Raw genomic sequence first — 14,931 nt, forward strand, 5'->3', positions numbered from 1 at the left:
GGAGTCGTGATGTCTCCTGCGCATTACCATATCTGCATAGATGGAATTGCAAAGCTGCTTGCAGTCAGGAAGCCTTTGATAAAGCTGTGGTTCTAACACAGCGTAACACGTTAGGACCTGGTTGTGTTTCCTCTCCACCACTTTTTTATGCCAAAGGAGTGCTATCTATATGGTTTATTGGCCTACCATCAGAATTATACCAGCTCATTGCCATACCTGTGCCCAGGGGACCGGACCTTTTGCAGAGGCCTGCCAGCACTGCTAATTAGGACCCCTTATTCAAGTTGGACATTGGACTTGGTAATTATTTTGTCTGGATTTATCCTAAACAATTGAGTACAAACACTCTTGGAATTCTATTCAACCTATAAGCACCCATGGAACATTTTTATATGGTGGATTGGATGATGCATCTTTAATTGTGTCTATATTGATTTTATTGGTACATGTTTACATGTTATTAAATTATATATTTGTGTAAATGTCAGATTAGCGCTGTGATTTGTGTATTTTTTGTATATTTATCTTAGAGGTCTGACTAACCTCTCTATACAGCTGCTTCCAATATAGAAATCTCACCCCATATTAGCGCTCCTTCAGTATTGATACTGGGTGTGTTTTTTGTAGTTACAGGGAGAGTCTAGTTGGAATGTGTCACGTGCCATTGAGGGGGCATCTTATGCTCCGTCCAAAGGGCGTGTCTAGCTCCACAAATGGGCGTATTTGTGCTTAAATTCTTGTTGCGAGATATATCTATAAAACATTAGTAGCAATACATTTTGGGCAATATTGTAAGTATCGATACTTACATCACTGCCTGCAATACAGGATTTCTTGTTTCCAACTATTAGCTACAATATTTCTATTTTTCTCACTCAGCAAATGTGATGCCTATGCAACTATTTTTTAACCTATATTTTGTCTAAATACAGTTGGTTTCCCACATATGTTCAGAAATTACAGACTTACTTTAATGATCATCTCTTGGTAAAACACAGATTTTTTAAAACTTTTTGTTATATTGTCCTTTTCGTGTATTTAACTGAAGATTACTAATAAAATATTCTCACCATCAGCCACAGCTCACACACACTAGCAACTGCAGCAGATGCTGAGATAAGAAGACACTGATCACTGGGTATAAGGCCGCAAGGTAGTTGAGATACACAGGGGAAACGAAAGCTATTAATGGCAATCTCCGCTGCTGATCGGAAAACGATACTACAAGTATGGGCTCTTTCAGACAAACCTACCATGTCTATGTTTTTAGATAAGTTATACTATGTGTTTCGGATGGACTGGGTAGAGTCAACAATACAAAAGGAAAGAAGTACTCAGAGATTTTATGATACATGGGGAAAATATATGGTAACATTATTTAGAACAACACAAGATAAAATACAAATATGTTTTACAGGGATTATTTGGAATGGTAGGGGTAATTAAGCTCTGAATTAAAGGTTCAAGGGATGTATGGTATGATGAGGAATGGAGGTAAGGGTAGAGAATTAATTATAGTATTAGTTAAAATATATATTTTTTTTTTTTGAGGGGGAGGGGGATGTGTGATTAATTAGGTTAGGAATAGGGGAACTGGCCATGTTCTGTCAAGTAACGGAAATAAATTATTAGCCTTAAAGGTATAGGAAGTATAAGTAATTTTTTTCTTTTAGACCTGGTTAATGTTAAATATTGTTGTATACCCAGTATATTTATAAATAAGATTTGTGTAGGCTGTGTGGATATTGATATAATTTTTTGTTGTTGTTGTTTTTGTTTTCTTTTATTGTTGTTGTGTTTTCTTTGTTAATTAAGAATATAATTGATATAACAATTGTATGGAGCATGTTGATGACTGTGGAAATTTTTTGATATTGGAATTGTGCAAATAAAGAGAATATATAAAAAAAAAGAAGACACTGATCACAGGGGTCAGGCATGCTATGTTTCTTCCTCCTGGAGGTCCAACAGGGATTTGCTGAGAGTCGACAGCAGAGGCTGATGAGTACGGACAGCAATCATAGAGACTATAGCAAATCACTGTCTTTGCCCAGAATTTCCTTGGTGGTCCCCTAGCTGCAGTGAAGAATCCAAAGAATCTGGGGGATTTGACGTGCAATGCAGGGGATAAGCTTGAAATAGGACTCTTCCGCAAGATCTGGCAGGGTAGTCAACTATGTACTGTACACATAAAATATTCAAGATGTTTTCCTATATAGCGGTAATAATATGTTTGCATGATCTGCATTTATCCCCATTTATATGTATCCCAGAATGTTGTTTGCTATTCCAATGCATACTCAGCTATTTTTCAGGTACTGATCCTAAATACCTTGGGCAGGATGTGTCCAAAAAGTAATTGTGGTAAATCATCCGAAAACTGCTGTTTCGGAGACCTACAGTACACACATCATTTATGGATCCCTATATGTATTAATAGTACCAATTGTTTTTTTTATGGGGCTGCGATCTGGCCATATAAGTCCACAAGCTAATGCCATGTTGAGATAACCTAGCTACTATAGCCTATGAGTTACTTTTTGCAAGATTTTAGATCCCTGTCTGTTACTTGCCATCAGCGCATGCGCATTTAAACCGTTGGGTCATAAACTTGGAAGTGAAGACATCACGGGCACAACTGGTTATCGCGAGGGCTATCCTGGAAAGAATTTGATGAAGCATAGCGACAGACATATCACCAGGAAAGTAGGCGACGTTGGACAATAATGATTTCATTATAAGTGCGATCATTGATATATGTCGCCTTTTGTACTGCACATTCCATTGTAGAAGACATTTTACACTGCTGAGATCTAATACTGTACCATAAAAAATGTCTCTGAGTTAGGTGCATGACTTTTACAGGCTGAAGTACAAGAGCCCTGTTAGTTAATACTTTGTAATTTGTATGAACCTCCCTTACCAGGAATCTTGCAATTATTTTCACACTTATCTTTGCAGAACTCTTGTCGCTCAGAAACATTGCATGTATTCCGTGTTTCACATCTCCCCATAGATTTCCTATAATATTCAAGTCAAAGCCTTAGTCTTTTGCTCAAATATGCACTTTATGGTTGATTCTTAGTTATGTTTCAGGTATGTTTTGAATCATGCAGTTGCTAAATTCACCAAAGTTGTTTTTAGCTTCAGTTTTTAAAATGACTGTGGGATATTAGCTTCTAGAATTAGTTGGTATTTAGTTAACGCCATTCTTTCTCCCACAAAGAAAATATTCCCTGCATCATTGGCTGCAACACAACACCAAAAATTATGTATGCAAAGTTGTAGAAGGCATGTGTATTACAATAAGGAAAGGGGTGGGAATCTCTATGCTACAATCTCCATGCTGATATGATTATTGATTTTGTGTTTCATATTATATTTTTACATTCTGAATACACTTTTTAAAAAAAAAATAAAAAAAAATTTTTTATTAGCATTTTGACAATAGTAGAATGAACACAGACATACAGTATATATAAACAGAAGCGGCACAAAATGTAAACACAAGACAATGAAGACAAGAGAGCAATTCAAAGACGGATCTAAAGAAATAGTAGGCAATGCAAATTCTCTCAGTACAATACATAGCCAAAGTAGTACACACATCTTATTATAAAAGAAAGCACAAACAATTTAAAACAAGAGAAGTGATACAAAATTAAGCTTACAAATATACAAAAAAGTGGTACCAAACCTAGAGGCATCATCCCCCATCTCAAATACAAACACTAATAATAACATCCATCTCAATACTCTGTCAGGAACCATATGGGAAGTTCTTCAGGTGAGGATAGAAGCCAGTGGGTTAGAGTTAATTCACAGGAAACCAGCACGGGGACAATAAAGGTATAACACTAGAGGCCAGTGTAAGAACTAAATAACTAGGAAACAAGGACTCAGCTAGTGAGTTGAATACTTGACCCACAGGAGATCAGCTAATGAACTGAGTACTTGAACACAGGAGATCAGAGTGTAAACTGAGTATTTGAACACAGGAGATCAACGTATGAACTGAATACTTGAACACAGGAGTTCAGCATGTGAACTGAATACTTGAACACAGGAGATCAGCATATGAACTAAATACTTGAACACAGGAGATCAGCATATGAACTAAATACTTGAACACAGGAGATCAGAATTTGAACTGAATACTTGAACACAGATTAGCTTGTAAACTGAATACTTGAACACAGATCAGCATATGAACTGAATACTTGTACACAGAAGATCAGCATGTGAACTGAATACTTGATCACAGGGAAATGTAACACAGAAATGCACTGAGAATAGTAAAGGAACCAGTCGCTAACTTGCACTGAGAACACAGGGAAATATAACACAGGAATGCACTGAGAATTGTTAAGGATCCAGCTGAGAGCTAACTAGTAATTAGCATGAAAGCAGACACCAGTAACACAGGGAGGCAGCTGGGGAACTGAATAGCACAATAATGACAACACAAGAGCTGTTATGAAAAGAACTGGAGTTCAGTGAGAGAACTGAAATGATATACTGGAAGTCAGCCTGGGAGCTGATGCAAATAACACTGGAGAACAGTGAGAAGGCTGAAGCAACACACTGAGGAATTAACACAGAGAAACACTAGTGAATAACAGTCACTGGAACAGCGAAGATGAACAGCAGTTTCCTGTTTCTGGAGTCAGACTTAAATACCCTTAGGTAGCTGGTCATTGGATCAGAGCATCAGCTGGTTGAGCGCAGGACTACCATTGGGGAATACTAGTCAGGTGATATGGACCAACATGGCTGCACCCATGCCTGGCACCCCGGGAACCAGGTCGCATGCACGAAAGCCCTAGCAGACCCCGTGGAAAATACTCAGTCACCACTCACCTCCATTCCCAGCGACTGATCACCTAAGCCCAAGCATGCCGGCATGGAGGTGAATAGTGGCCGATCCCAGGTCACATCCTGACAGTACCCCCCCTTTCATGGTGGACTCCGGACACATAGGAAGTGTACTAGAAAAACTTCAAGTACTCAAAACTTGCAACACCAGAAAAAAGTTCAAACTTGGCATGAGGTACTTGTAGATACACCAATCTTCAGAGAAACTTCAAGAACTCGAAACTTGAGACATCAGAAAAACTGAGAAAACCCCCCAAAAATTCTCAGACTCGGTAAGAGGAACTTGTAGATTTACCAATCTTAGTTGTAATTTTATAGAATAGGATAGTAAACTTGCATTAGAAACTTCGTCAGAAGGCGGACATGAGAAAGAAAATAATTTATACACAGCCATACTAAAAGCCCTCAGATGTGAAAGTATAGGGTCTCTGGACTCTATGAGTGGATTAGCCCACTCTAACGCCTTTCCTCTGAAGTTAAAAAGGAATTTAACAAGGTTGGAGGTTGTAATACCACATGAAGGATCAGCTCCTATTAAGGCCATATATTGTTCAAGTAGTGCATAATATTGAGTCATGTTTCCATCAAAAAGTATGTACACAGGAGTGTTCGATGAATCCTGTGAAGTAGGATTATTCTCAGGAGAAGGAATAGAACTATTTTGAGATTTCTTGTCAGGCAAGGCGTCAATTAATCTAAAACAAGCCATCCACATCAATAATCTTGACTCCAAGGGGTAAGTTTACTAAAATGAGAGTTTTTAGAAATGGGGAAGTTGACCATTAAAACTTTGAGGGGGAGACTTAGGGGCATATTCAATTAGCCGGGATTCCTCGCGCGGGAGTCTCCGAGACCCCACACATGAGTCCCCACAGTCAGACTTTACCACGTACCTCATGGAGGTGCGAGGTAAAATCCACGTAAAGACAGCCTATTCGGCCTGGTGCGCGATGGAAAAACACAGATTCCACAGTTTTTGCGGAATCAGAGTGTTTACGGGCGCGAGTCCCGATTTAACGACGCGGGGAAAAAGCTATGTACTTGAATAGCTATTCCCCGCGCCGCAGGACTTTGGGCCGGCAATTAGTCATGGGTGAACTCCCGCCGCTAATTGAAATGTCCCTTAGTAGTTGTTCAAAAAGCCCATAGAAACTCTTGAAATGTTCTAGGTCACAAATATCAGATAACTGGGAGGCCAGAGGACACTTGAGAGGTTGACTAGTAGACTAAGGTTAAGGTGTTCAGCGACTGAACACCTTAGCCTAAGGACACCGGTGCGGAGGTGAGTAGCAGCCGATCCCAGGCCGCACCCTAACATACTCCCTCTAGGACAGCTGACGATGAAGATACCAACTAGTTGTCTTGAGTATTTTAAAAATTCTGGACTGTGAGGGCAAATCCAAGTGTTCTAAGTAGGTTCCCCATTTCCTATAAAATTGCACAACACCTTTTTAAGTGAGAGGCAGGGCAGCCTACCTGTCAAAGTATAGAAGTTCTATTGCACAGGTCTTAAGCTTCGTTAGAAGAGGAGGGGTGGCTACAGTCAAATGATGCAAAAATACTTTCATGGCTGCATTGACAATAGTAGTAAGCAAAGCAATGACTGCTGGACTATTGTGGCCCAAATCCCAGTTCACAAACTTCACACATACTGAAAGATAGCCAGAGGATCTTTGACGAGATAGAACAAAACATTGACAAATCCCACCACCTTGTCCCAAAAATGTTTAATTTTAGGGGATTTCCATAAATTGTTCAAGAAATTGGCATTTGGGCCTTGGCACTTAGGGCAAAAGCCTAATTTATCCTCAATCATATGTCATCTTGGACTCTGAGATGTCAATGTCCTATGTATAGTTATACATGGATCTCTTGTAACATAGACAATCGTTGTAAACAAATCGTGTCATCCTCATGATGTATTAGGATTAAACATCTTAGTGCACTAACATATATCTGATTTGGTGAAACTAATAGGGAGCATTTGGATAAGATATGAAAGTTTTGGGAAAATAATACTATTAATTGCTTAATAAAGACAAAGGGGTAGAACGCCAGTAATTTGCTCACCTGGTCAATCAATTCCATAGAACTTGAATGCCCAGATATCTGAAATGGAAATTAGTTTGATAAAATTAGCCCACACAGGGCCATCTCTTCCGTTGGGTTTGTTGGGCAGTTGCCCAAAGGCCCAAAGCTTGTAGGGGCCCACCAACCTGAGCCCTTTTAGCCACGGCCAGTTGGTAAATTTGTTACATTTTTATAAGCCGGCTGCCGGTGCACTGTATTCTGATCTAACCTCCCCCACCCATCCCCCCCAGTGAGGAGTACTCACCTCAGTCGCAGTTTCACTTCATCCGCCGGCCTCAGACAGAGTCTCTCTGCATGTGTGGGAGATCTGATGGGCAGGAGGGTTTAAGTTTATTGACCATTTACATTTTTTTCCCGTGAATGGGAGGGTACGGGGCCCAGTGCATTGCTTTGTCCAGGGCCCACACTGCTGTTAAGACAACCCTGGGCCCACACCAGAACTAGAAAGTGGGGGAGCAGAGCCTCTATCAAGCAGCATAAGAATGCCTTGATGAAGCCATAACAAAACGCTGCGTCAGTCCTGGTACATGTTTACGTTATTAAATTATATATTTGTGTAAATGTCAGATTAGCGCTGTGATTTGTGTATTTTTTGTATATTTATCTTAGAGGTCTGACTAACCTCTCTATACAGCTGCTTCCAATATAGAAATCTCACCCCATATTAGCGCTCCTTCAGTATTGATACTGGGTGTGTTTTTTGTAGTTACAGGGAGAGTCTAGTTGGAATGTGTCACGTGCCATTGAGGGGGCATCTTATGCTCCGTCCAAAGGGCGTGTCTAGCTCCACAAATGGGCGTATTTGTGCTTAAATTCTTGTTGCGAGATATATCTATAAAACATTAGTAGCAATACATTTTGGGCAATATTGTAAGTATCGATACTTACATCACTGCCTGCAATACAGGATTTCTTGTTTCCAACTATTAGCTACAATATTTCTATTTTTCTCACTCAGCAAATGTGATGCCTATGCAACTATTTTTTAACCTATATTTTGTCTAAATACAGTTGGTTTCCCACATATGTTCAGAAATTACAGACTTACTTTAATGATCATCTCTTGGTAAAACACAGATTTTTTAAAACTTTTTGTTATATTGTCCTTTTCGTGTATTTAACTGAAGATTACTAATAAAATATTCTCACCATCAGCCACAGCTCACACACACTAGCAACTGCAGCAGATGCTGAGATAAGAAGACACTGATCACTGGGTATAAGGCCGCAAGGTAGTTGAGATACACAGGGGAAACGAAAGCTATTAATGGCAATCTCCGCTGCTGATCGGAAAACGATACTACAAGTATGGGCTCTTTCAGACAAACCTACCATGTCTATGTTTTTAGATAAGTTATACTATGTGTTTCGGATGGACTGGGTAGAGTCAACAATACAAAAGGAAAGAAGTACTCAGAGATTTTATGATACATGGGGAAAATATATGGTAACATTATTTAGAACAACACAAGATAAAATACAAATATGTTTTACAGGGATTATTTGGAATGGTAGGGGTAATTAAGCTCTGAATTAAAGGTTCAAGGGATGTATGGTATGATGAGGAATGGAGGTAAGGGTAGAGAATTAATTATAGTATTAGTTAAAATATATATATTTTTTTTTTTGAGGGGGAGGGGGATGTGTGATTAATTAGGTTAGGAATAGGGGAACTGGCCATGTTCTGTCAAGTAACGGAAATAAATTATTAGCCTTAAAGGTATAGGAAGTATAAGTAATTTTTTTCTTTTAGACCTGGTTAATGTTAAATATTGTTGTATACCCAGTATATTTATAAATAAGATTTGTGTAGGCTGTGTGGATATTGATATAATTTTTTGTTGTTGTTGTTTTTGTTTTCTTTTATTGTTGTTGTGTTTTCTTTGTTAATTAAGAATATAATTGATATAACAATTGTATGGAGCATGTTGATGACTGTGGAAATTTTTTGATATTGGAATTGTGCAAATAAAGAGAATATATAAAAAAAAAGAAGACACTGATCACAGGGGTCAGGCATGCTATGTTTCTTCCTCCTGGAGGTCCAACAGGGATTTGCTGAGAGTCGACAGCAGAGGCTGATGAGTACGGACAGCAATCATAGAGACTATAGCAAATCACTGTCTTTGCCCAGAATTTCCTTGGTGGTCCCCTAGCTGCAGTGAAGAATCCAAAGAATCTGGGGGATTTGACGTGCAATGCAGGGGATAAGCTTGAAATAGGACTCTTCCGCAAGATCTGGCAGGGTAGTCAACTATGTACTGTACACATAAAATATTCAAGATGTTTTCCTATATAGCGGTAATAATATGTTTGCATGATCTGCATTTATCCCCATTTATATGTATCCCAGAATGTTGTTTGCTATTCCAATGCATACTCAGCTATTTTTCAGGTACTGATCCTAAATACCTTGGGCAGGATGTGTCCAAAAAGTAATTGTGGTAAATCATCCGAAAACTGCTGTTTCGGAGACCTACAGTACACACATCATTTATGGATCCCTATATGTATTAATAGTACCAATTGTTTTTTTTATGGGGCTGCGATCTGGCCATATAAGTCCACAAGCTAATGCCATGTTGAGATAACCTAGCTACTATAGCCTATGAGTTACTTTTTGCAAGATTTTAGATCCCTGTCTGTTACTTGCCATCAGCGCATGCGCATTTAAACCGTTGGGTCATAAACTTGGAAGTGAAGACATCACGGGCACAACTGGTTATCGCGAGGGCTATCCTGGAAAGAATTTGATGAAGCATAGCGACAGACATATCACCAGGAAAGTAGGCGACGTTGGACAATAATGATTTCATTATAAGTGCGATCATTGATATATGTCGCCTTTTGTACTGCACATTCCATTGTAGAAGACATTTTACACTGCTGAGATCTAATACTGTACCATAAAAAATGTCTCTGAGTTAGGTGCATGACTTTTACAGGCTGAAGTACAAGAGCCCTGTTAGTTAATACTTTGTAATTTGTATGAACCTCCCTTACCAGGAATCTTGCAATTATTTTCACACTTATCTTTGCAGAACTCTTGTCGCTCAGAAACATTGCATGTATTCCGTGTTTCACATCTCCCCATAGATTTCCTATAATATTCAAGTCAAAGCCTTAGTCTTTTGCTCAAATATGCACTTTATGGTTGATTCTTAGTTATGTTTCAGGTATGTTTTGAATCATGCAGTTGCTAAATTCACCAAAGTTGTTTTTAGCTTCAGTTTTTAAAATGACTGTGGGATATTAGCTTCTAGAATTAGTTGGTATTTAGTTAACGCCATTCTTTCTCCCACAAAGAAAATATTCCCTGCATCATTGGCTGCAACACAACACCAAAAATTATGTATGCAAAGTTGTAGAAGGCATGTGTATTACAATAAGGAAAGGGGTGGGAATCTCTATGCTACAATCTCCATGCTGATATGATTATTGATTTTGTGTTTCATATTATATTTTTACATTCTGAATACACTTTTTAAAAAAAAAATAAAAAATAAATTTTTATTAGCATTTTGACAATAGTAGAATGAACACAGACATACAGTATATATAAACAGAAGCGGCACAAAATGTAAACACAAGACAATGAAGACAAGAGAGCAATTCAAAGACGGATCTAAAGAAATAGTAGGCAATGCAAATTCTCTCAGTACAATACATAGCCAAAGTAGTACACACATCTTATTATAAAAGAAAGCACAAACAATTTAAAACAAGAGAAGTGATACAAAATTAAGCTTACAAATATACAAAAAAGTGGTACCAAACCTAGAGGCATCATCCCCCATCTCAAATACAAACACTAATAATAACATCCATCTCAATACTCTGTCAGGAACCATATGGGAAGTTCTTCAGGTGAGGATAGAAGCCAGTGGGTTAGAGTTAATTCACAGGAAACCAGCACGGGGACAATAAAGGTATAACACTAGAGGCCAGTGTAAGAACTAAATAACTAGGAAACAAGGACTCAGCTAGTGAGTTGAATACTTGACCACAGGAGATCAGCTAATGAACTGAGTACTTGAACACAGGAGATCAGAGTGTAAACTGAGTATTTGAACACAGGAGATCAACGTATGAACTGAATACTTGAACACAGGAGTTCAGCATGTGAACTGAATACTTGAACACAGGAGATCAGCATATGAACTAAATACTTGAACACAGGAGATCAGCATATGAACTAAATACTTGAACACAGGAGATCAGAATGAACTGAATACTTGAACACAGATTAGCTTGTAAACTGAATACTTGAACACAGATCAGCATATGAACTGAATACTTGTACACAGAAGATCAGCATGTGAACTGAATACTTGATCACAGGGAAATGTAACACAGAAATGCACTGAGAATAGTAAAGGAACCAGTCGCTAACTTGCACTGAGAACACAGGGAAATATAACACAGGAATGCACTGAGAATTGTTAAGGATCCAGCTGAGAGCTAACTAGTAATTAGCATGAAAGCAGACACCAGTAACACAGGGAGGCAGCTGGGGAACTGAATAGCACAATAATGACAACACAAGAGCTGTTATGAAAAGAACTGGAGTTCAGTGAGAGAACTGAAATGATATACTGGAAGTCAGCCTGGGAGCTGATGCAAATAACACTGGAGAACAGTGAGAAGGCTGAAGCAACACACTGAGGAATTAACACAGAGAAACACTAGTGAATAACAGTCACTGGAACAGCGAAGATGAACAGCAGTTTCCTGTTTCTGGAGTCAGACTTAAATACCCTTAGGTAGCTGGTCATTGGATCAGAGCATCAGCTGGTTGAGCGCAGGACTACCATTGGGGAATACTAGTCAGGTGATATGGACCAACATGGCTGCACCCATGCCTGGCACCCCGGGAACCAGGTCGCATGCACGAAAGCCCTAGCAGACCCCGTGGAAAATACTCAGTCACCACTCACCTCCATTCCCAGCGACTGATCACCTAAGCCCAAGCATGCCAGCATGGAGGTGAATAGTGGCCGATCCCAGGTCACATCCTGACAGTACCCCCCCTTTCATGGTGGACTCCGGACACATAGGAAGTGTACTAGAAAAACTTCAAGTACTCAAAACTTGCAACACCAGAAAAAAGTTCAAACTTGGCATGAGGTACTTGTAGATACACCAATCTTCAGAGAAACTTCAAGAACTCGAAACTTGAGACATCAGAAAAACTGAGAAAACCCCCCAAAAATTCTCAGACTCGGTAAGAGGAACTTGTAGATTTACCAATCTTAGTTGTAATTTTATAGAATAGGATAGTAAACTTGCATTAGAAACTTCGTCAGAAGGCGGACATGAGAAAGAAAATAATTTATACACAGCCATACTAAAAGCCCTCAGATGTGAAAGTATAGGGTCTCTGGACTCTATGAGTGGATTAGCCCACTCTAACGCCTTTCCTCTGAAGTTAAAAAGGAATTTAACAAGGTTGGAGGTTGTAATACCACATGAAGGATCAGCTCCTATTAAGGCCATATATTGTTCAAGTAGTGCATAATATTGAGTCATGTTTCCATCAAAAAGTATGTACACAGGAGTGTTCGATGAATCCTGTGAAGTAGGATTATTCTCAGGAGAAGGAATAGAACTATTTTGAGATTTCTTGTCAGGCAAGGCGTCAATTAATCTAAAACAAGCCATCCACATCAATAATCTTGACTCCAAGGGGTAAGTTTACTAAGATGAGAGTTTTTAGAAATGGGGAAGTTGACCATTAAAACTTTGAGGGGGAGACTTAGGGGCATATTCAATTAGCCGGGATTCCTCGCGCGGGAGTCTCCGAGACCCCACACATGAGTCCCCACAGTCAGACTTTACCACGTACCTCATGGAGGTGCGAGGTAAAATCCACGTAAAGACAGCCTATTCGGCCTGGTGCGCGATGGAAAAACACAGATTCCACAGTTTTTGCGGAATCAGAGTGTTTACGGGCGCGAGTCCCGATTTAACGACGCGGGGAAAAAGCTATGTACTTGAATAGCTATTCCCCGCGCCGCAGGACTTTGGGCCGGCAATTAGTCATGGGTGAACTCCCGCCGCTAATTGAAATGTCCCTTAGTAGTTGTTCAAAAAGCCCATAGAAACTCTTGAAATGTTCTAGGTCACAAATATCAGATAACTGGGAGGCCAGAGGACACTTGAGAGGTTGACTAGTAGACTAAGGTTAAGGTGTTCAGCGACTGAACACCTTAGCCTAAGGACACCGGTGCGGAGGTGAGTAGCAGCCGATCCCAGGCCGCACCCTAACATACTCCCTCTAGGACAGCTGACGATGAAGATACCAACTAGTTGTCTTGAGTATTTTAAAAATTCTGGACTGTGAGGGCAAATCCAAGTGTTCTAAGTAGGTTCCCCATTTCCTATAAAATTGCACAACACCTTTTTAAGTGAGAGGCAGGGCAGCCTACCTGTCAAAGTATAGAAGTTCTATTGCACAGGTCTTAAGCTTCGTTAGAAGAGGAGGGGTGGCTACAGTCAAATGATGCAAAAATACTTTCATGGCTGCATTGACAATAGTAGTAAGCAAAGCAATGACTGCTGGACTATTGTGGCCCAAATCCCAGTTCACAAACTTCACACATACTGAAAGATAGCCAGAGGATCTTTGACGAGATAGAACAAAACATTGACAAATCCCACCACCTTGTCCCAAAAATGTTTAATTTTAGGGGATTTCCATAAATTGTTCAAGAAATTGGCATTTGGGCCTTGGCACTTAGGGCAAAAGCCTAATTTATCCTCAATCATATGTCATCTTGGACTCTGAGATGTCAATGTCCTATGTATAGTTATACATGGATCTCTTGTAACATAGACAATCGTTGTAAACAAATCGTGTCATCCTCATGATGTATTAGGATTAAACATCTTAGTGCACTAACATATATCTGATTTGGTGAAACTAATAGGGAGCATTTGGATAAGATATGAAAGTTTTGGGAAAATAATACTATTAATTGCTTAATAAAGACAAAGGGGTAGAACGCCAGTAATTTGCTCACCTGGTCAATCAATTCCATAGAACTTGAATGCCCAGATATCTGAAATGGAAATTAGTTTGATAAAATTAGCCCACACAGGGCCATCTCTTCCGTTGGGCTTGTTGGGCAGTTGCCCAAAGGCCCAAAGCTTGTAGGGGCCCACCAACCTGAGCCCTTTTAGCCACGGCCAGTTGGTAAATTTGTTACATTTTTATAAGCCGGCTGCCGGTGCACTGTATTCTGATCTAACCTCCCCCACCCATCCCCCCCAGTGAGGAGTACTCACCTCAGTCGCAGTTTCACTTCATCCGCCGGCCTCAGACAGAGTCTCTCTGCATGTGTGGGAGATCTGATGGGCAGGAGGGTTTAAGTTTATTGACCATTTACATTTTTTTCCCGTGAATGGGAGGGTACGGGGCCCAGTGCATTGCTTTGTCCAGGGCCCACACTGCTGTTAAGACAACCCTGGGCCCACACCAGAACTAGAAAGTGGGGGAGCAGAGCCTCTATCAAGCAGCATAAGAATGCCTTGATGAAGCCATAACAAAACGCTGCGTCAGTCCTGCTAGATACTTCCTACCATGTCCAAATGAGATATACTGTATATGTTTGAATGAAAATATGCCAGTGAATCCCAAAAGGGTTTTAATATGTAGTGACAGCGCAAGTCTGTGATAGACTCTTCCTTTGCCAGTGAGAATAACGATACCAAGTGTATATTAATAAGAAACTGGGTATAAATTTGCATATTTTTTTCCCAGAATACACTCTTACCAATGTTGCAGGATATACACCTCCCTGGATAGGAGAAAGTGTAATGCTTGTTGAATGTTATATACCACATTTCAGCCCTAATTATTGAGGATTAATATGTGAGAACATTAACTATATCTAAAGTACAAGGAATTTATATTCACCATTAGAGTAACAGCAATTTGGGAAAACTACTTACAAACAATTTATG

Source organism: Taudactylus pleione, unplaced genomic scaffold (assembly GCF_031769625.1).
Source record: "Taudactylus pleione unplaced genomic scaffold, aTauple2 ptg000198l, whole genome shotgun sequence".
Lineage (NCBI taxonomy): Eukaryota > Metazoa > Chordata > Amphibia > Anura > Myobatrachidae > Taudactylus > Taudactylus pleione.